Genomic DNA, 21,037 nt, shown 5'->3' with positions numbered 1-21,037 from the left:
ATGCCGGCCATCCTGGAATGTGACAGAGTGCACCATCTTCCCCATTGCATTCATCTTTTGCATGTTTTTTCCAGAATGGCATTGTGCTCGTAAACCCTGCTCACAGCGCCAAATGTAGTGATAAACAGTACCCGCACCCCCCTGGGATCCAGCCCTTTGTGCAAAGTAAATCACTCCTAATTACCTTCCCACACAAATAAGGTTTAAGACGCACGATGAACTCAGTCTGGAAAAAAGCCACAGAATATATGATGCTTGCGTTTATTATCTACAGTGTCTAATGAGAACTAAGCAGCAATTTACAATGTGGAAATAGAAAGTGCAAGCTATATAATGCCAATTATCAATCACAGATGAATGACAATGCATTACTTACCGTAAAAGCATTTCTGATGGTTGTATCTGCTTAGATTCACATGCTGTGCATAGGTCCGACATCCAGTGGTCACTGCGGAGTATTGCATTTTGTTTTTCGTAGTCGAAAAGGGGACGTCGACAAGGCGTGTCTGTAACACTATCCCTATAGTGACGTGCGTTGTACCCACAATCCCTCACGCGTCGAGGTCCCTCTGTTTGTATTTTGTCTGCCCTGAGGAAGCCTTCTATACGTGAGTGAGTACAGAAAAGAGATGTAGAAAGATGTCTATGTTCCTTCCATCCGAGCGGAGAGGAAGGGTGGGCGCATGTGAATCTAAGCAGATACAACCATCAGAAATGCTTTTACGGTAAGTAATGCATTGCCTTCTGATGTTTGATAATCTGCTTAGAATCACATGCTGTGCATAGACTAGCGAGCAGTACCCGGAATTGGCAGTGGGTTATGAGAAGGAACAGTAGAGAAAAGAGGTCTTAATACTGCCTGTCCCACCTGGGAGTCAGATCTAGAGTGTGCATCTAGACAGTAGTGTTTTGTAAAGGTGTGCACAGAACTCCAGGTAGCCGCTTTGCAGATGGACTCAAGGGGAACATTTGCAATGAATGCTATGGATGCCCCAGTGCCTCAAGTAGAATGTGCTCTTGGCTTGAAGGGTAGTTCTCTCTTAGCAAGAGAGAAACAGAGAGTGATGCATTGAACAATCCATCTAGATATAGTGGACTTTGAGACTGCATCTCCTTCTCTTCCTGCTGCCACCAAGACAAAGAACTGATTAGTCTTGCTCAGTGGCCTGGTTCTTTCCATGTAGAACATGACAGCTCTGCGTACATCCAGTGTATGCAGACTTTTTTCTCCCAAGTTGGAAGGGTTTTGAAAGAACGTTGGTAGTTCTATAGACTGGTTTACATGGAACCTCGAGATGAATTTTGGTGCAAACCTTGGGTGTGTGCGTAGAACCACCTTATCTTTGTGAACTGTTACGAAGGGGTCTAGAACAGAAAGAGCCTGTAGTTCACTTACTCTCCTAATGGAGGTGATAGCTATTAGAAAAGCAGCCTTAAGAGTGAGGTCCTTCAGAGTTGCCTTGTGCATGGGTTCAAATGGCGAGCCCATGAGTCTGGTAAGTACCACATTTAAGTCCCATCCGGGAGCTGGGTTAGCTAGCGGGGGGTGTATTCTCTTTACCCCCTCCATGAAGGCCTTGATAACTGGGATCTTCCACCACAACACTAAGTCGGGAAGTGGTGTATGCAGAAAGTGCCGCCGGGTGGACTTTAATGGAATTGAACACTAGACCTGAATCCAATAAATGGGTCAGGTACAGAACAATATGTGTGGGAGAGCAGTCAACCGGGTTGATGCTCTTTCCTCTACACCAGATGACAAATCTTCTCCACTTGCTAGAATAGCAGTGGCGAGTATTAGGTTTTCTGGCTTCCCTGAGGATGTCCATACATCTCTGCGGGAATTGTAGATGTACAAATTTTATGATCTCAGGAGCCAGGCTGCTAAATTCATGGTCTGAGGGCATGGATGCAGTGTCCTGCCCTTGTCTTGTGACAGCATGTTGTGTGGGCAGGGACGTTTCACTGGGGGAGATAGGGACATCTCCATCAAGTGAGCGAACCATGGCTGCTGGGCCCACATCGGGCCACTAGTATCATGGTAACTTGTTCCTGGTGCATCTTGTGCACAATTTTGTTGAGAAGGGGAGTCGGGGGGGAAAAGCGTAAACAAATTTCCCTGACCATTGAATCGACACACCGTTCCCCTTGGACTGGTTCTGGGGGTACCTGGAGGCATAACTTTGGCATTGTGAGTTCTGCAGAGATGCGAAAAAACAAAGAAATCCAATGTGGATAGCCACGTCCCCTGCACACTTTCTAGACGGCCAAGATAGGCCTTTTGAACATTTTTTGTAAATTTTTTGAGATACAATCTTGATAACTTTCAATCAATTCTTGTAGAAAATGTCCATAAATGATTCAGTTGAAACTCTGTTTTATAAAAAACAATTTTTGCTTTTCATTTGTCTTTTGGTGAGCCCAACGCGTTTCGAGTATAAAAAACTCTTCATCAGGGGCGGCATTTTTCAACAAATTAAAGTCTACAAAAGAAAATACATATATACTTCAATTAGTTTGAACTTAAAGCAGTTTTTACACAATTTTGAAAAACAACATATCAAACTTTTAGATCAATTTGCGAACAGGTCTATTTCGGGGAATCCCCATTGCGTGAAGACGTCTAAGACGATGTCTTCGTGCAATCGCCATTCGTACTCTTCGGGCAGGGGGAAGTCTCTGCTGAGTTTGTCTGCTAGCAGATTGAGTTCCCCTGGTACGTGTTGTGACAGTAGGAACATGTTGTGTCTGAGAGCCCACTTCCATATATTCTGGGACAGCTTGGACAGTCTTGGAGAGTGGGTGCCCCCCTGCTTGTTGATGTAGTACATGGCTGTGGTGCTGTCTGTAAGGACCATCACTGTCTTCCCTTGTAGGTGTTCTTGGAAGGCTTTTAGTGTTTTGAACACCGCCAGTAGCTCCAGTAGGTTTATGTGCTTGGATGCTACGCTCGGAGTCCACACTCCGTGAGCAGTCTGATGGGATAGGTGAGCCCCCCATCCTGTGAGGGATGCGTCCGTGATTACAGTGGCCTCCACCGTGGGTGTGGCAAAAGGTTTCCCTATTATCAGGCTTTCCTTTGTCCACCACCGTAGCGAGAGAACCAAGGCCTGCGAGACCACCACTAGATCGTCCCATTGTCCGCTGGCCTGACACCACTGGCTGTTGAGCCACTCTTGCATTGGGCGCATGCTCAGGCGCGCGTGAGGTACCAAATAAATACACGACGCCATCATTCCTAGCAAGCGCATCGCTTTCCGCACCATCACCTCTCGACCTGCCACATATTGGGGGATCTGAAACAGCATGTTTTGGACCCTCTCGTTGGAGGGGAAGACAAGGCCGTCCTTTGTTCGAATTAGAGCCCCTAGGAATTGTTTGACTTGGGTGGGCTCTAAGCTGGACTTCTCGTTGATGGAGAAGCCCAGCTGGAACAAAAGGTCTACAGTCTTTTGGGTGTTTGAGAAGCATGTCTCGTAAGAGTCCCCTGTTATGAGCCGGTCGTCGAGGTAAGGGTATACTGGGATGGATAACCTGCGCAGGTGGGCCGCTGCCACTGCCAGTACCTTCGTGAATAGCCTTGGAGCAGATGCTATGCCGAAGGGTAGCACTCTGAACTGGTAGTGTTTGCCCTCTATCATGAACTTGAGGTATTTTCTGTGTGCTGGCAGCATTAAAATATGAAAGTATGCATCTTTCATGTCCAGTGTCGCCATGTAATCTCCCTGTGATAGCAGTGGGATCACCTCCTGTAAGGTCACCATACGAAACTTTTGGGGTTTGACAAACTTGTTCGCTGGGCGCAGATCTAATACAGGGCGCATGGTTAGATCCTTTTTGGGTACAAGGAAGTACACTGAATAAATACCTTCCGTTACCTGAGATAGAGGCACAACCTCTATGGCTCCTTTTTCCAGCAGTTGGTCCACTTCTTGGAGAAGGATGGCGAGGTGTTCTGGTGTCATGCGGCATCCCCTCGGGGGTCTGTATGTTGGGGAACTGTTGAACTCTATACAGTAGCCGCGGGCTACGGTGGAAAGCACCCAGCGGTCTGATGTTATTCCCTCCCATGCTGGAAGAAAGGATGTTAACCGGCCCCCGACCGGCGTTGCATGGGAGGGGACGCGAATCTTCGCGTCACTTGGTGGCTTGGGAGCCTCTGGGGGTGGAACCCCGGCCTCTCCCTTTGCCACGGCGTTGAACCCTCTGATTGTACTGGCCACTATTTCCTTGGTGGTTGCTGGCAATATACTGTTGGTTTTGTTGCTGGCGTTGGCCACGAAAAAAGCGCTTATTACCAAATCCCCACCTGTTAGGGGGTTTTGAAATTTGGTCTAAGGTCTTTATTGTGTCAAATTCTTTCTTCGCGTTTTCCAGCGCGTCATCAACTGCTTTCCCAAAGAGCTAGGACTCCTCTATCGGCTTATTAATAAGGGACGCTTGTGTTTCTGCCTTAAACCAAGAATTGCGAAGCCAGACGTGACGCTTCAGCAAAATTCCTTGTACCAAAGTGCGGCCAGCCGTCTCTGCTGCATCGAGGGTATTCTTGACGATGCTTTGGTTGACCAGAGAGCCCTTGTTAACTGTAGCCAGCAAACGAGTTCTTAGGGGTTCGGGAGCTTCTTCAATGTCCTGTTTAAGCTTTTCCCATTGAGCATCAGCGTAGCTTGCCAATAGTGTGTTATTATTGGCAATTCAAGTAGAGAATGCTGCAGAGGTGGTGATTCTCTTGGCTAGGGCATAAAGCTTCTTCCCCTCTATCTGGGGGTGCCTCGCTGGTAGATAGTGGGACTCCGGCCCTTTTCCTGGTGTTGGTTACGACCAGGGAGTCCGTGATTGAGTGACCCTTAATATACAATGGGTCTGATTGAAAGGGAGAGAACAGTTTCTCAATCCTCGGATTGACCCCTCTGACCAGTGCAGGAGTGGACAGAGAAGGGGTAATACGTCTCTCAACTGAGCCGAGGATGGGGATAGTTTGGCTAATGGGGGGGTTTTCTTTGATAATCCTCTCCACAAAATCGGTGTCTGGGGTGCCCTCCCCAGTTTCAAGTTCAAAATGTGCTGCTGCCTTCTTCAGCAGTGCATTGAAGGTGGGTTGATCATCAACAGGTGAAGGGTTCCTGACTGGTGTAGTTTCAGTAGACCTGATGACTATACTGCTACTGCCTGTGTCTGTAGACCTAGCTGGTGACTGCCAGGGATTTGGGTCGCCCTCGCCTGTGTCCTCCTGGAATCCCTCCTCACCAAAGTTAGTGTCCTCGTGAAAACCTTCCTCTTCTTGTTGGTCTTCAACATAGGTGAACTCATCTTCCTCCTGGAAGTGGGAGTCTTCCTCAGTGAGGTCGTAAGAGTATATGTCCTCCTGTATGGGGTTATAAAACTTCTGGTATTTAGCCCTTGGACTCTCCAGGGGTGCCTCCCTTGGTCTCTTGGGTGCCCCGTCTTCTGGGATGGACATGAACCTGTCTAGTTTATCCATACAGGTCTGGAACCTTTCAAAGGTCCACTGAGGTCGGCCAGGACGGACTGGGAATGAAAAAGGAGTTTCTTCCTCCTGTAGTTGTCTGGTTCTGTCCCATAACGTCGAAGAAAGTGTGCCTTCGCCTTCTGAGAAGCCTTCTCACTGGCTCTGGCCTTCTGTCGGCGGCGGGAACTGGCCTGATCTGTTTTCTGACGCTTTCGGCGTATCTTTGGCCTTGTGCGCGGTTTTCGGCGTCTCACTCGCCGTACGTCTCTGGCCGTCCTTAGATATGCGCGCGAGGCTTTCGCCGATCATTCTCTCTTCCGAGGGATCGGTCGTCGTCGCGCTATGTAACGTCGAGACCTTGCACGTCGAGTCCTTGCTGGCAACGTGAGCGCTCTGTAACGTCGAGTCCTTGCTGGCAACGTGAGCACTCTTACGATGCGCGTCGCCGGAGGTTTTGGTGTTAGCGCCCTTATCTTTAGAATGCCCAGTCGCCTGTCGCGGGGGCGGGGAGGGCTGACGACCCTTGCGGTGGGCGGAAGACGCCGGTGGGCCCGGCGTTCCAGTTGGCACTATGGCTGCCTTCGTCTTCGACGAATGCGTGCCGGGCGGTATGTGCTTTGGTGTTTTTCTATGTGCGTCCTTGTCGCCGGGGTGTTCATCCCCATAAGCTGGGCGTGAGCCGGGCTTGTCGGGGCCGGGGACGGACGACGAGGAGCGTGAACGCACCTTTGAGTGGTCTACAACCTCTTTTACGGGGGCCGTGTAGTCACTGTCCTCGTCACATTCGGCGGCAGCGGGGGAGGAGTCAGGCCTAGACATGGCGTAGGCCGCCCACCTTTAAAAGACCGCAGGGTCAAGAGTTTTGGGCTTTAGTAATTTACAGGCCGCACAGCCGTCCTCCTGGTGGTCGAGGGGTAAGCAACGGTTGCACCGTTTGTGCTTATCCTTCCAGGTATATTTACCCTTGCAAAGCGGGCAAAACCTAAATGGCGTCCTCTCCATAGCCGAGGGCAAGAAGTGCGACTAAGACCTCGAAAGAGAGGGAGGGGAAAGAGAAAGGCATTCTTAAAGAGAAAGAAAGACCACACAACCCCACTCTCCCTACTGTGTATGGCCGGCGAGGCCAGGCCACGTGTTCGGCAGCGCCGAAGGATCCCCTCCGCTCGTCCTTCCGGCGAAGATCTTGCTCGGTGGAGAAACAGCTCTGCGTCGAGGGAGGGATCTACGGTATTGATATTAATAACAAACGACCAAAGCTCGAAGAAACTATTTGGCAATGTCTCTCGAGGAGCTCCGCAAAAAGGCGACCAGTAGCTGGGCGGAAAAAAACAATCTGGGGGACCTCGACGCGTGAGGGATTGTGGGTACAACGCAAGTCACTATAGGGATAGTGTTAGACACGCCTTGTCGACGTCCCCTTTTCGACTACGAAAAACAAAATGCAATACTCCGCAGTGACCACTCGATGTCGGACCTATGCACAGCATGTGATTCTAAGCAGATTAACAAACATCAGAAATGCAATTATTTGGTCTTACGCTCCTAATAAAATGTAGATGAAGGTATGATCAAATCACACCCAGGACCCTCGCTGCTACAGGTGCCCGGCACTCCTCGGAAGAGGAGGGGAGGACTGGCCAAGCCCCCCACAGTCCTACACCAGAGCGGGGATGTGATGCTAGGAGTCTCGGCCCAGATAATGCACACCTGGTCGTCCAGGCACTGTTCCTCTTGGTACGCGCGTCTATCCAACAGCCCAGGATGAGTCCTCCCTTCCCTGGTCCAGGTATAGTTCTCTTATTAGGGGCTGCACGTCAATCATGACGTGTCAGCTCTTCGAGAAGCTTCTAGGCTCACCCTTCCGGGTAGTAAACATGTTTTCGCTTGGAAAGTTACAAGACTGGAAACAGCCAGTCTTGGCTCCCAGGCTTCGGGCACTGTGTTTTGAGAAGATCGGACATTCTTGCCTTATCAGTGCACCTGACTCGCAGAGCGAAGACGAGCAAAGCTGTGCCTGGCTCCCAAGGGCTACGTAGAGCCTCTTGCAAATACTAGATGTTTTATGTCTTCAGGAAAGGCCTTTGCAATTAACCCCTTGCAAGCATGCAGGCTCACCCAGTTCGAGAGGCCTGGTTGATGTCAGCATTTTCCTCCACGCATCGAATAGGCTCTAATACACATAAGATAGCTCAGTGGGTTAGTGCAAATGCAGGTTACTGCAAGCACCTAGCAGCTTATCACGACAGATAGCCAATGTCAGGCATTGGCATGAATGTGCAGTGATTTTCTGGGGCTACAGATTTGGTTCCTTTCACTGTTATATTCCCGACAGACAGACTCCAGTCAAGATAATGGGTAGGGACATGATGAGCCAACTGAACATTACCATTTCATTCACGAGCAGGGAATAGTATGCTCAAACCCAGGAATTCACTACATCAACGTAAAAAGAACTTGTTCAGGCATTTGCAGTCAGACTATACAGAAGAGGGCGCCAGTTCAAATATGGAGAAAGTACTATTAGCATGGCTTTCAGGGATACAGGGCACATTGTTTTGTTTACCCAATGCATTTCTATTTAAACCAGAGATACCCTTAGACGAGAAGGAGGGAAAGTGTTTCCACTAGAAGTAGAGACGGTTATAGTGAGGGACGAGAGGATAATACTGCATGGGACGGACGCTACAGGACAGGCATGGAGAACAGTAATCGCAGTCGGAGAACACAGACTGATGACTTGACAAAGAATTAGTTTTGAGAGGATTATTCAGACCTTGAGACAATGTTCTTCATGAGTGTTACCTATTGTGTGAAGAATCATAGTGAAGTGCCACAGAGAATGGCCTTACTGAAAAAGGCCCCACCGCCAATTCTTGAAGACGACCTAGTATTTTGTGGACCATCGGTCCGTATGACGTTGGCTTGCTAAAGGGAGTAGAAGCAGTTAAAAATCAAGCTTAATCCAGGTCCAGAGGCGATCCTGCCAAGGGCAAAATATTATCCTTTGTCAATGGAGGCAGATGAAGGCATTTGGAGGGATAATTTCCACGTTAGTGCAGCAAGGGATCTTGGTGCCTTCAGAATCGCAGTGCAACATGGCTGTGTACCCATTGAAGGAGACAGGTGGATTGTGGTGATTTATGCAGGACATGCATTCTTTGAACCATATTGTTGAAGTAGTTATTTCCCAATCCAGTGACAATACTATGTAGCATTCCGTCAGAAGCTACCTGTTTCATGGTGATCGATCGGAAGAATGCTTTCTCCTCTATACCACTTAATGAGGAATCACAGGATCCAACAGTTTATATTTAGAAATATAAAGTGGAAACACACAAGACTTGATCAGGGGTACTGAGAGTCACCCTCTATATTGAATACGGTCCTCCAAATTGACCTGGGGAACATACATCTGGACAGCACAGTCATTCAGTACGTAGCTGATATACTAGTGTGCAGTAGATCAGAAGAACAGTGTCAAAATTATTCAGTATAGTTGTTGACAGTGTTAGCAGAAAAGGATTACAAGGTGGACAAGGCAAAACTGCAATATTGCCAAAGCGAAGTGTTGTACATTGGACAGTTCATATCACAGGGGTCGGTAGAAAGGTAACCCCAGAAAGAGCAGAGATGATATTTAGAACACTACTGCCACAGACAGTAAGGTAAATGCAGCAATTCTTAGGTCTCTGTAATGATTGCAGAGCCTGGGTGTTAGATTATAGCACATCCACAAGATCCCTTTTAGGCGGGCTACGGGAGGTGGGGGAGGGAAGAGTGCCAGATGGTAACTTGACATGGACACAGGAGAGGTCTGAAGCATTTGCGGAATTGAAAGGGGCACTATAAACTGCTCAAGTGTTAGAATTCTTCACTGTAATCAGGAATCCCCATCTGTTCTCACACTCCAAAAGGATTAGTGATGACTGTGGCGCTTACACAGAAGACAACCTTAGGACAAAAAGCAATGGCATTATAATGGACATTTAGACCCAGTAATAAAAGGACACTATCCTTACGAACAAGTATTGGCTGCTGCTGCATTTGCAGTGGAGGAATCTACAAGTGTAACAATCGGGTAGCGTACCATACTTTACACAGAGCATGCCATTTTTGCTATTCTTGAAAAGGCCAAGAGTAAGTTGACCATGCAAAGAGCATCTGATACATAATTATCTCAAATCCGGGAATAAAAATAGTAAGGTACCTAACTGTAAACCCAGCAACGTTTATAGCTGAATCAGTAGAGGAGGGAGATTATGTACACGACTCTACTACATATACAGAACATTATGACGACATCCCCAGAGTAGGAGAGAATGCCCTTGAAGGAGGGGAGTTGCTTTTTATTGACAATCTTCAACTATAGATCAGACGACAGGGGAAAGGCAAACTGAGATGGTAGTAGTAAAAATAAAACCAAACGGGACAGTTAAACAGTGGCGAGCTCTAGTGTGCTATCACATTTTTCAGAACAAGCAGTAGAAGTAGTAGCTCTTATAATGGCATGAGAAGCGCATGAGGATGAGGAGATCACAGTGTACACCGACTACAAGACATCCAAAGTACAAACGACGGTCTGTCACGTTGGAAAAGAAGGGGCTACCAACATGCTGACAGCACACCACTGCAGCACGTTCCCCTATTGGCCCGACTCAGACGCAGTACAACTCCCATCAGCCAGAATGTGGTTAAGTGCCAGGCAAACATGAGAAGGGAGGACATGCTCTATCGCAGCAATGAAGCCTGTTCCCCTAATAGTGGGATTTCAGAGGCGAGCACCCATTGAAGAGAAAGAATTGTGGGTGAAGAGAGAATGTTCACTATCCCCTACAGATGCATTGTGGTGACAGCAGAGCACAGGAAAGCAGGTAATTCCCATGACATAGTTGCAGATTGTGCTTATGCAGCTGCACTACCCCACTCCCCATAGTAAGGATGTTCTTGCTGCACATATCGGGGTAAGATTGGTTCGGGCGGAATATTTCGCCACTTTTATGGATGTATATAAAAGTTCAATGCAGGTCACACGTATTGCAAAGAGCAATGCAGCGCCCCAATGGGCCTTTTCAACAGCTCCATGATTCAAGTTTGCCAAGGGTACCACTACATGATCTTGGTGGTATCCGTTTCTAAATGGATAGAAGCTGGTCCATGTTCCTACCCCTATGCCCTCAGAGCGGTGAAATTCCTTAGTCAGCCAGAAGTATTCCCACGATGGGGGTGTGCAAGGTCCTGCATTCAGACAAAGGGCCTTATTTCATAAACAAAACTTTTGAGCTCATCCCAGCCCTGTTGTGGATTAAGCATACGTTTTCCTGCTATTACACCGTAAGCAAATAGAATTTGTTAACGTCTCAACGGCTTGTTCAAGAAAATAAATAGCCAAAGTAAAAGCAACATTAAAGAAGGGATGGCTCCATTGCCTACACCTAGATTTGTTCATATTGCGCAGTCAACCTGGTTTCGACCACCATTTAACCTCTCATTAGGTGGTGACAGGACAACGCATGAGACACCCGCTTGCGTCTCCCAATATGGCGTAGACAGATGCCCAGGGTGCAGCCACAGTCTTAAGTAATGAAATGAGCAAATATCTTGCTTCAATGATGGCTAGTGCTTCTTTTATCTCCCGAAAGCTTCAATCTTCCTGGCAGGGGGCTTGATGAAGGATGAGGAAGATAATGCACCAATAACAGAATCTGAAATGCTTGAGCAACCATCCCTCTACTGAGGTGAACCGGTGTATCTGCGTAATTTCGTTTGGTCCTGGTACAAGCCTCAGTTCGAGGGATTCCACTTCGTAGAACAAGCAACAGACAAGGCTGTAAAGTTCATGGGAAAGAAGGCGTGAAACTACCTTGGAGACATCTAGCCCTGCAGAGGTGAGGCCTACAGCAAGAAGAGACACTTCAGCAGATACAGGCCTTGGTCGATGACTAGAGTTAGACAAGAACTAAATGAAGTTCGATTAGGCACACTATTCTTTCCTTACATTAAGTAATCATCATGAAAGCATGGACTGATCTTTGGCTAATGATTTTATAACAAAACAACTTTTAAGGAGCACTTTTCCAAACATGTAGCCACATCCAGAGAGATTATTATACCCAAGGTGTTTGTTGATATTTCCTTCTGTACTTAGCACACAATTACCTAATACTAACCGAAGGTGATACGCCCGTTATTGCATTGCTTAAAAGTACCAGAGTGCGGCTCGTCTGGGAGCGATTGTTTTTGGCTGCACTCAACATTACCGCAGTAGACCTTAACTAACGCAACAAAACAGTAATGGTGTATTTCAAAGACTTTTTCCAAGTGGTCTCATGTACTTTACGGAAAATATAAAAAGCATCTAACATTACAGAAGATGGAAAGTGACCATCTATTGTGTTGATATTTTGTGATTTCTGTTGATCTCTTTACCCTCTTTGCGCTACAAAAGGCTGTATCATTGCATGCACATGCTTTGGCACCTGTTAACACAACCCCAATTCCTGCTTAACTAAGTCATATCTGGGCGGGTAACCAGCGCTGCCCAAAAAGAAGAGATTTAGGCGAAGCACAGATATAGATTTTGAACATGTAAACCTATACCGAGCTGATTCGGCCTATTTGTCTAATAACGTGAGGTACCAGCACAGAACCATGATGGGGAGAGAGACAACAAAGGAGAGCTGCTATGTGCTCTCTCATCCCCTACGCCATGAGTACTTCCAGAACATTGATAACCGATATCCCAAAAGCCAGAGTGCAATGCCTCATGCACTGGCCGCTCTGCACAACAAGGAGCCCATTCCAAGTGATATGGGCACATTAAGATGGATGTTGCAGAAGACGTTCCCATATCAAGTCAGTTACATCCAGACTGAGGCGACGATAGAAGACTTGGAGTACTGATCAAGACAGAAAAGCTTCCTGACCTCCTGAATGAAGGAGAGGCCAGAATAGTGACACAGACGGAATAACCACATCCAAAAACAGGACACAGGGAGATGGGAGGAATGCCAGGATGCTGGCAAAGAATAAAGCTGCTCGTATACAGACAAATATTTACAGGAGAATACTGGAAGGAAGGAATGGTAGGTGCAAAGCACACACATTCCTGACAGTTTCAGTCATAGTGGTACAGAAGGAAAATGAGGAGTGGGCAGCAAGAGCAAAACTGCTCACCTGAGTTGAGAACTAAGTAGGTCCCATACCACTCGACAATGCTTCCTCGCGTAATCCAGAAAGATGATCCGGTGAAACTTGGCAAGAACAAATGATGCAAGCAAATATTGAAAATACCAGGGTGGAAGGTCAGTACCGTTGTATTATTGGTTCACTACTGGGCCTGCGGATCCAAGGCATACATGCAATTATGTTAGGTTACTTTGCATTTATATAGCGCCTTATGTACCATTGGTATGGTCTCAAGGTGCTGGTAGGTTGAACGCCCTCGGGAACGGAAGTTCAAGTCAGTAGAGAGAATAGAGAGTCATGAAGGTGCGTGTGAGCACCGGATGTGTGTGCAGCTGATGTGGCATTCGTGTGATAGCTGCTTATTAGCGGTAGGTGTGGTGGTTGAGAGATCAAGAGTATGTGTTTGTTCTGGCAGGTTGTTATCCAGACCGATTCTGGCTGCGTTAGGCTTGAGGAGAACGCCTAGGCTGGAGGGTGTATAACCAGCAGTGTTTAGTTAGGGCGATGGGGAGTATGAGGCAAATGATCATATGAACAGCTATACCGAATGGTGTCATAGTATCGCTGTGTTCTAGTTGAGTGGTGCTGTAAAGAGTAAGAGTGGAGATGTGATATTGTGGTTTACCTTAGATGCTTGAGATCGAGCCCACTCCAATAGTTCCATGTACTCCATCCGTTCCATGTACTCTGACTGTTCCATGCATTACGACCGTTTCATGCACTCCAATCCGTTCTATTCACTCCATTTTATGCACTCAAACCATTTTATGCACTTCATATCGTTCCATGCGCTTTATCATTTTTGTACAGTGTCCATTCTGTGCCCTCGATCTGTTCCGTGCATTCCATTTGTTGCATGAACTTGCTCAGTTCTATGCACACTATCAGTTCTATGTGTTTCTTTGATCAGTGCACTTCGTCCGATCTATGCATGTCATCCCTTCATCATCCGGTCTGCTCCTTTCATTCGTTCTACCCGCCTTATCCTTTCTCCATGCATCATCCATCCACATACATCATCTTCACCCGTTCCACCCACTTCACCCGTTCATCCACCTACTTCATCCGTTCTACCATTTCACCCGTTTCACCCACTTCACCCGTTCCTTCAAACAGCTTCACCCGTTTGCTCCACGCACCCGCTCAACACCCTACATCCGCTCCACGCACTTCGTTCATTCATCCTGCATCATCGGTTCAGCCCACGTCACTTGTCGCACGCACTCGATCCGTTCCGTGCTCTCCATCTGTCCCATGCACTACACCGTCTCATGTACTTGAATCGTCTATTCTGTTAGTTCCATTTATACCATGCACTCTTACATTCCATGCCATCTGTCTGTGCACTCAGCCGTCTCCTGTATTCATCTTTACATCCTCTCCACTTTATTCCTTTCGTCCAATTTGTTCCTTTCGTCCATTGCAATCATTTCATTAACTGCAACCGCTTTACTTCCATCATACAATTTATTCTTTTTTTATCCACTCCACTGCTTTGGTCCACTTTACTCATTCTATTCTGTTCTGTTTGTCCTTTTTAGTTTACATTAGAGGTTATTAGTTTTTGATTTCTTGCTTGGATCTTGATGTTGTATTGTTATTTGTTTTATTGTTAATTATCACTAAACTGGGAAAAAATATGCTCTCTGGTGCAACTGTACACACCAGCTTTAGTAGTGCCTCGAAAGGACATACAAGTAGATGGATTCTCAAGATAAATACACACCAGAGGAAGGAAAGGTCTGCAGATCTAGGGAGAGTAAAGAGGGGGAAACTAGGTTTCGACAAAGACAGAAGATGCACTATACACAATACCACCACAACACAGATTATTCAGCCGAACAGAGATGTTCTTTGCGTCATTGGCTCCAGGAGGACAGGCAAATGTCGACGCCAAGTGGCTCCAGATCAAGAGATGGGAAATGTTGCAGATGATAAACTCTACCGTCAAGGGGTTTAAAGTCAAAGAAGAAGAGTTGAGAGCTTTCAGATTGATGACCTTACAGAACAGATAAGTTCTGGATCTCCTCACGGATATGGAAGGAGGCTTTTTTCACCAATATCGGCCTTCTTGCTGTACGTATGTGCCTTCCCCCGATGGAGCGAATGGGACACTAACAGAGGTAATTGTACAATGATCAGACCTGCATGCAATAATTGAAGCAGTGACAAACCCAATAGAAGATGAAAATTGTCAGACAATCTTTTCCTGGATACCATCGTGGATGGCTAGTGGACTGAAAGTATTGATAGCATCCTTTTTGATAGTATTATTTGCCTGCTGCTTCAGGAGTAGCTCTATAGTGCAGTGCAAGAAGACGACAAAAGACAACAGCGATGAAAATATAACTGGACGTGGAGACAAAAGCTGATTGAGAAACACAAACTCTCTGGGTGTTTCAACCACACCTGAAACAGAGTCCTCTGGTCCCGTCAGGTACAAGATTCTCCTTTCCCCCAGTTCCACGCAACTACTGGGGAAGATGGGTGTGGTGTAAACACAATGGAGATTGCTGCTCATGACCTGGAGCTTAGACAGGCATGTGAGGTACCATGGACATTTGGGAGGAGGGGCGAAAGTATGGATATCAAGACCGCACGGGAATAGAGAAGGTTGTCAAAGAAGCGTGGTCGACCAGAGGGGGGATTGAAGAGGAGGAATCAAACGTGGCCCTTGTTACACTCACCCCACTCCAAGCCCAGAGACAAAGAACTAAGATGCACATTGCTTCTAGGCCCTTCATCCACATCATTGATGTATTGCAGGTGTGAGAAGTGCTACTCAGACAACCGTTCAGACCATATCCGGCTGACAGTATTGAAGAGATACAGCTGTCATCTATTGAACAAGTTAACTGAACGCAACCTCCAAGAATGCTGAGGACGTCTTGATCTACATGACTGATACGTTAAGACATCCCTGCAGGAGGTTACACAGACATTTAGCCTTATTGCTGAGACATAAAGAATATGCTTATGACTCACATAGCTAGAGGACTGGCACACATACCCTTTTGCCACGCCAAAACCACATGATGCATAAGAATTCACATGAACTGTTTGCTGACCATTAACCACAACTAACATGGACAGCCATGCAAATAAAGATGGAAGCCATAGGGACATTAGAGTGAATGGGAAAAGAAGGAGAAAATCAAGCACACAGAGAAGGCAGACAGGCTGATTCTGCTGAAGCATGCAGACCCGGCTTCCAGTGCAGGCATGAAGGAGAGTTTCAAGTGAACAACTGAACAGAAGGAAAAATTCACTTACCTGTAACTGTTGTTCGCCAGCATGGGTCTGGCATGGATGCACATGCTCATGAATATTCTGTTGCCAGGCCGGGAATCTTTGGTAAAAGAAAAACTGTTTCACTTTCGTTTACAAACTGTCTTTCTGCTATAAACCAATCACTGAAATCAGTCATACTACCCCCCAGCCAATGACTGCCCTCTCCCTAAACTCCAAAGCTAAAAGGTGGAGTAGCACTGCTTGGCCGACTCTGGAATCCCTGTCGACGCAGTAGAATTTCATAAAGGTGTGCAGCCCTGCAGATGTCTAGCAGGTGCACACCCGACAGGAATGTGGTCATAGCAGCGATCACTCTGGTAGAATGGGCTCTCGGACGGCAGGCAGCAGTACGTTTGCCAACCGGTGACAATAAGTGATGCAGCCGGAGAGCCACCTGGAGATGGAAGCCTTGGACAAGGCATTCCCATGGTTCACAGGACCAAAGTTCTCAAAAAGCTGGGAAGTCTTCTGGAAACTCTTTGTGCAGGCCACATAAAACATCAGCGCTCAAGCCACATCCAGCTATTGTAAAGTCCTTTCAGCCGGCGACAAAGGGGTCTGAAACAACACAGGAAACACCAAGGGTTCTTTCAGATGAAATTACAACGGAACCTTGGGCTTTAAGGAGGGGTGCACTTCCATTTGTGCCCATAGCACTTCAGAGTCGACGCATCCTGGCCCTGGCAAGGACCGTCCTGCAGTCTGCCAGCAGCTCAAACCCACCAAACTCTAATGCTGCAGGAGCCAGGCCTCCAGGTTCAGCGATCTAGGGTCATGGTGAAGGATTGGGCCTCCTTCCATGGTGAGCAGATCCGCGACTACTGGTAGATTGGAGGTGCCACTGATATGCAGAGAAAGACAGGGTACCAGATCTGCCTCGGCCACGCTGGTGCGACAAGGATCATCTGTACCGTCACGGTCTTGAGTTGGCTGATGACTCATAGTAGTAGAGGCAATGGAGGAATGCATACAGGAATAGGCCTTTCCACAGGAAGGAGAACGCATCCCTCATGCTCCCCGGCTGAGAGAACCTGCTGGCGAACCTCGGGCACTTGGCGTTCGATCTATTTGCAACAATCTGGGGTCTGCCCCACTTGAGGAAGAGGATGTCCACTTGATCCTGCCGAAGCACCCACTCGTGGCAAGAGCGCAGCTCCCTTCTGAGAGAGACGTTGGCAGTTTTTTACTCCCGTGAGGTGAAAAGGAATGAGAAACATCCCCTGGGCTATGGGTCAGTGCCACAGCTCCTGCGCCTCTCTGGAGAGTGCTGGGGACTTGGTGCCCCCCCTGCTTCCTGATGTAAAGCATTGTGGTGGTATTGTCCACAAGGACCCTCTCCACCCTCTCCACCCTTGAGGGGCGGAAGAAATGACTTGAGGGCCCAAAACACAGCCCGCAGCTCCAGGAAGTTGATGTGGAGCTCCTTCCATGGGGGCATCCGGTGTGGGCTCCTCAGCCCTCCAGGGAAGCATCTGTTGTGACAGTCTCCTGGTACGAGGGGCTCTGGAAGTCCATGCCCCCGCCGATTTGCTCGGCATGTCGTCATCGTGCACACAGCACCACCTTATCGCTCGATGGTACAATCCTGTCTTTGAAACTTCCGGACACCTGGACCCAACGAGCATCTAGGAATTCCTGGAGCGGTCGCATCAGTAACCTGCAGAGTCTGATCAGGTAGATACACAACAACATTATGCCGAGTGGGGACTTGATGGTACTCACTGTGGCGATCTTCAGTGCTAACAGCCATTGCACCTTGTCCAAAATAGCCGCTATCCTCTCTTCCGAGGGGGCTGTCGGGCAGGACACTGTGTTCAGCCTGGCCCCCAGGTATAGCGCTTCCTGCGATGGAGTGAAGCAGGACTTTGCATAGTTCACCGACGGTCTTTTCCGTGTGTTCGACTGCAATGTCCACTGCCCTGGCCCGAATGAGCCAGTCGTCGATGTACGGGTACACATGTATCCCAGTAGGCGCAGATGGGACGTCACCAGAGTCAGGCACTTCGTTGTACAAGGCTCTTCTCTTTGGAGTCGGCACCCAAAGACTTTACGAAGTGCAGGAACTTACAAGGTTTTTCGTGAATGGGGACGTGAAAGTACACGTCCTTTAGATCCAACAGCGACAGGAAGTCTCCCTCCTCCAGCTGGCTGAGCACATGCTGCAACGTGACCATCCTTAATTTTTGGGACTTTATGTACTTGTTGAGTCGTTGTATATCGAGATTGGGCATCCAGCACCGGTCTTCTTTCTCACCAAGCAGTATCTTGAGTAAACTCTGCAGCCCCGTAGTCGCTTTGGAAGCAGCTCCATCGTCCCTTTTTTATTTTATTTTTAACATGGCCCGACCTCCAGCAGCAGCTGAGGGTTGTTCTTGCCGCCCACCGGTGGTATGCTTGGACACTTCACTGAAACTCCAAGGTGTGACAGTGGGCGAGAGCATCCAGCACCCATCAATTGGTGGAGATGTTTTCCCACACGCTGACTAAGTCCTCGGGGAGGAAATCCAGGATCGGAGCCATCTTGTACCACAACTCCTGGTCGTACCTGGCCAGGATAGCTAAAGCGTTTGCGGCATTGACAGTCGTCGCCGAGTAGATGACCTTTCTACCCAATAGTCCAACTTCTTCCACTCGCTCTCGGGGGAATGGAGGATGGGGACGGGATGGATGACTTCTTCCGCGCAGCTGCCGAGTCCGGTGATAGCTGTGACCGCAGACACTTGGGTGCAGATTCTGGAACCCGGTATTTCTTTTCAAGCTTGTCTCTTTTCGCCGAGGCGGGGTTCTTCAGCAGTGCTAGACCCTCATCCCAGACATCGTCCAGGAGGGCACTGCCAGAAAGGTCTTCCTTTTTGCCTCGCGGCTTTGATACAGGAAGCCATCCTTAGTCTCCTGTGGTGTGAGCTGGAAGAGTTCTGATGCCTAGGCGATCATTGAGTGGAATGAGCCCACTTTGTCGGGGGGAGAAGCCCTTGGAGGTGGAGAGATGCTGCCATCACTGGTGTCTGTCTCTGTGTCCCTAGGGGTTTGGGGCAAGGGGGGGGGGGCTACCGGCAGCTGGAGCGTAGGATGGCTCTTCCTTTTCTTCGGCGGTGGTGGCCCCGATGTCAACGGGGTCGTCGCTGCTGGTGGTGCCGTCTGCATCATCTTCTTTATCCTGAGATAAAAACACCAGCATGTGGAGGGTGGAGAGAATGTCATGTGATAGATCGCTGCGAGGTGCCTGGGGACTAGGATCGCTGGGCCCAGCGCTTAGGTTTTCCCCGCGGACGTCGTCCCTGCCTCCGGCAGCTACCTTCGACGTTCTCGTCGTCCCAAACATCTTCCAGGATGGTGTGGATGGAACACTCGTCCTCCATATCGGATGAAGAAATATCTGTCCCTTGGAGTTCTTCCGGCCCCCCCTTTTTTAGGGTCCTAAGGGGTCAGCCTCGGGCTAAGAGACGGCATTCTCTCCTCCAGGGTCCTTTCCTCTGGTTTGGCCGAAGCCTCCCATCTAGGAGGATTAGACACCCTGGCTGCCACAGGGGCACCCTGGACCGGATCAGCCACTTTTTCCTTCAAAAGGGTGGCTACCATCCGCTCTATAGATGCAGACGATTTAGCCTTTATCACCTGGGCTTTCACGGGCAGGTCGGTTTCCTGTTGCTTGGCCTTCTCCGGTTTCTCCCATAGCTTTCCCGGGGTAGCGGACTTTCTCTTCGACGAAGAGCTGGAGCGATGGCTGGAGTTTGGCTGCAGGAGACGAACGCGCCCGGGCCATCGCGGGACCCGCTTGCGCATCGACCCCGACAGAACCAGACCTGCGGTGCTCGGCCTGGTCTTGGGCCCCCACGGATGGAGTGCCCGCAAAAAGACATAAAACCCCACTCTGGCTGGCTGAATCTGGAGGAATGCCCCTGTGAATCACACGGGGCAGGCGCCTTGGCTTTAAGCCACGCAGACAGTCTGCTTTGCCGATCCTTCATAGTGCGCGTGGTAAACCCACAACAGATCTCACAATCTTCCTCCTTATGCATTGGGTGAAGACAATGAAGGCACTGGGAGTGCTTGTCCTCCACGAAAACAATCCACAAACGGTAGCTGGTGCAGAGCTTGAAGATGGAACCCCTGCCCTCCTCCGACATGTTTCGGAGTGTGGTGTAGGCCCTATGGCCTTCTGGAAACTTCAAAGAAGAAACACTTGATGATTCTGCACTTAAGGGGCGAAGAAAGATGCCGAAAAACGGATCCCCGTTAGTCGAATGAAGAAACAGAGCACACAGGCTCGATCAAACAAAAATAGGAGCCAAACACGTGGACTACCAGCACTTGGACGTGCAGTAAAAATCTGAAGATTGCTGTCGGGGGGTGTGGGGGGGGGGGGTTCAAAGCCAAATGCTCTGTCTCAAGGACTAGGAGATCAGAGATGGTTCAATAATAATGAGCTTCTCTCAGAGGGACGTAGGCCGTCTTTTAACCCAGCAAAAATAGTGTCAACAATTGAAACCTTTAAAGGAACAAGCACTGGCAAAACCAATAGGGTTCAGTTCGGAAGCAACTTTTGGAAACCAGGACAGCCAAGACAGCCAAAGTCAATGGGACAGTTCCAGTTCTGATGCAGCTTTTTCTTAGAAAAATGTTAACAGTCGAGTTCTTTGGAGGAGGAAAAAAGGGAGCTCAAGGGGAGCCCACTTGATGGAGCACAAGCTGGAAGGCTTGCACAGGTGAGTTGAGGTCAACTCCAAAGGGGTTAAAATAGTACTTCCTAAGCCAAGGAACACTACAAATGGCAAAAAAGTAGTTGTATCCCAAGCCCCACAGTACCTTAGAATTGAAGAAGTTCCAGCTGGATGCCTTCCTAATGCAATGAAGACTTAGTTTCCCGGTCCTTGGTCGTGGTGACGTCTGGCGGGCTTCGGCTGCAGCACTCTGGAGAGGGACTCAGCAGCAATGGATTCCACATGATTCAGCGTCTTTGTGGTTTTGGTGCCTTTTTCCTCAGCGCCAAAGAGAAACGAATAGCTCTGTTTGGAGTTTGTGGTCCGTCGGCCCTAGACTCTGGCAGGAGTACTCCGGATGAAGATTTCCTGCTTCTGGAGATCCTTTTGA

The 21,037-nt window shown here is 48.5% G+C and overlaps 1 protein-coding gene across 2 annotated transcripts in view; it reads right to left on the bottom strand.

Annotated features, from left to right (window-relative positions):
* DDX20 (DEAD-box helicase 20) overlaps positions 1–21,037 on the bottom strand; it is a 440,715-nt gene that overhangs the window by 247,720 nt on the left and 171,958 nt on the right. The window lies entirely within an intron of this gene.

Source organism: Ambystoma mexicanum, chromosome 13 (assembly GCF_040938575.1).
Source record: "Ambystoma mexicanum isolate Mex_15411 chromosome 13, UKY_AmexF1_1, whole genome shotgun sequence".
Taxonomy (NCBI): Eukaryota; Metazoa; Chordata; class Amphibia; order Caudata; family Ambystomatidae; genus Ambystoma; species Ambystoma mexicanum.
Note: the sequence above shows the minus strand (reverse complement) of the source record. Positions and strands in the feature narration are given on the sequence as shown.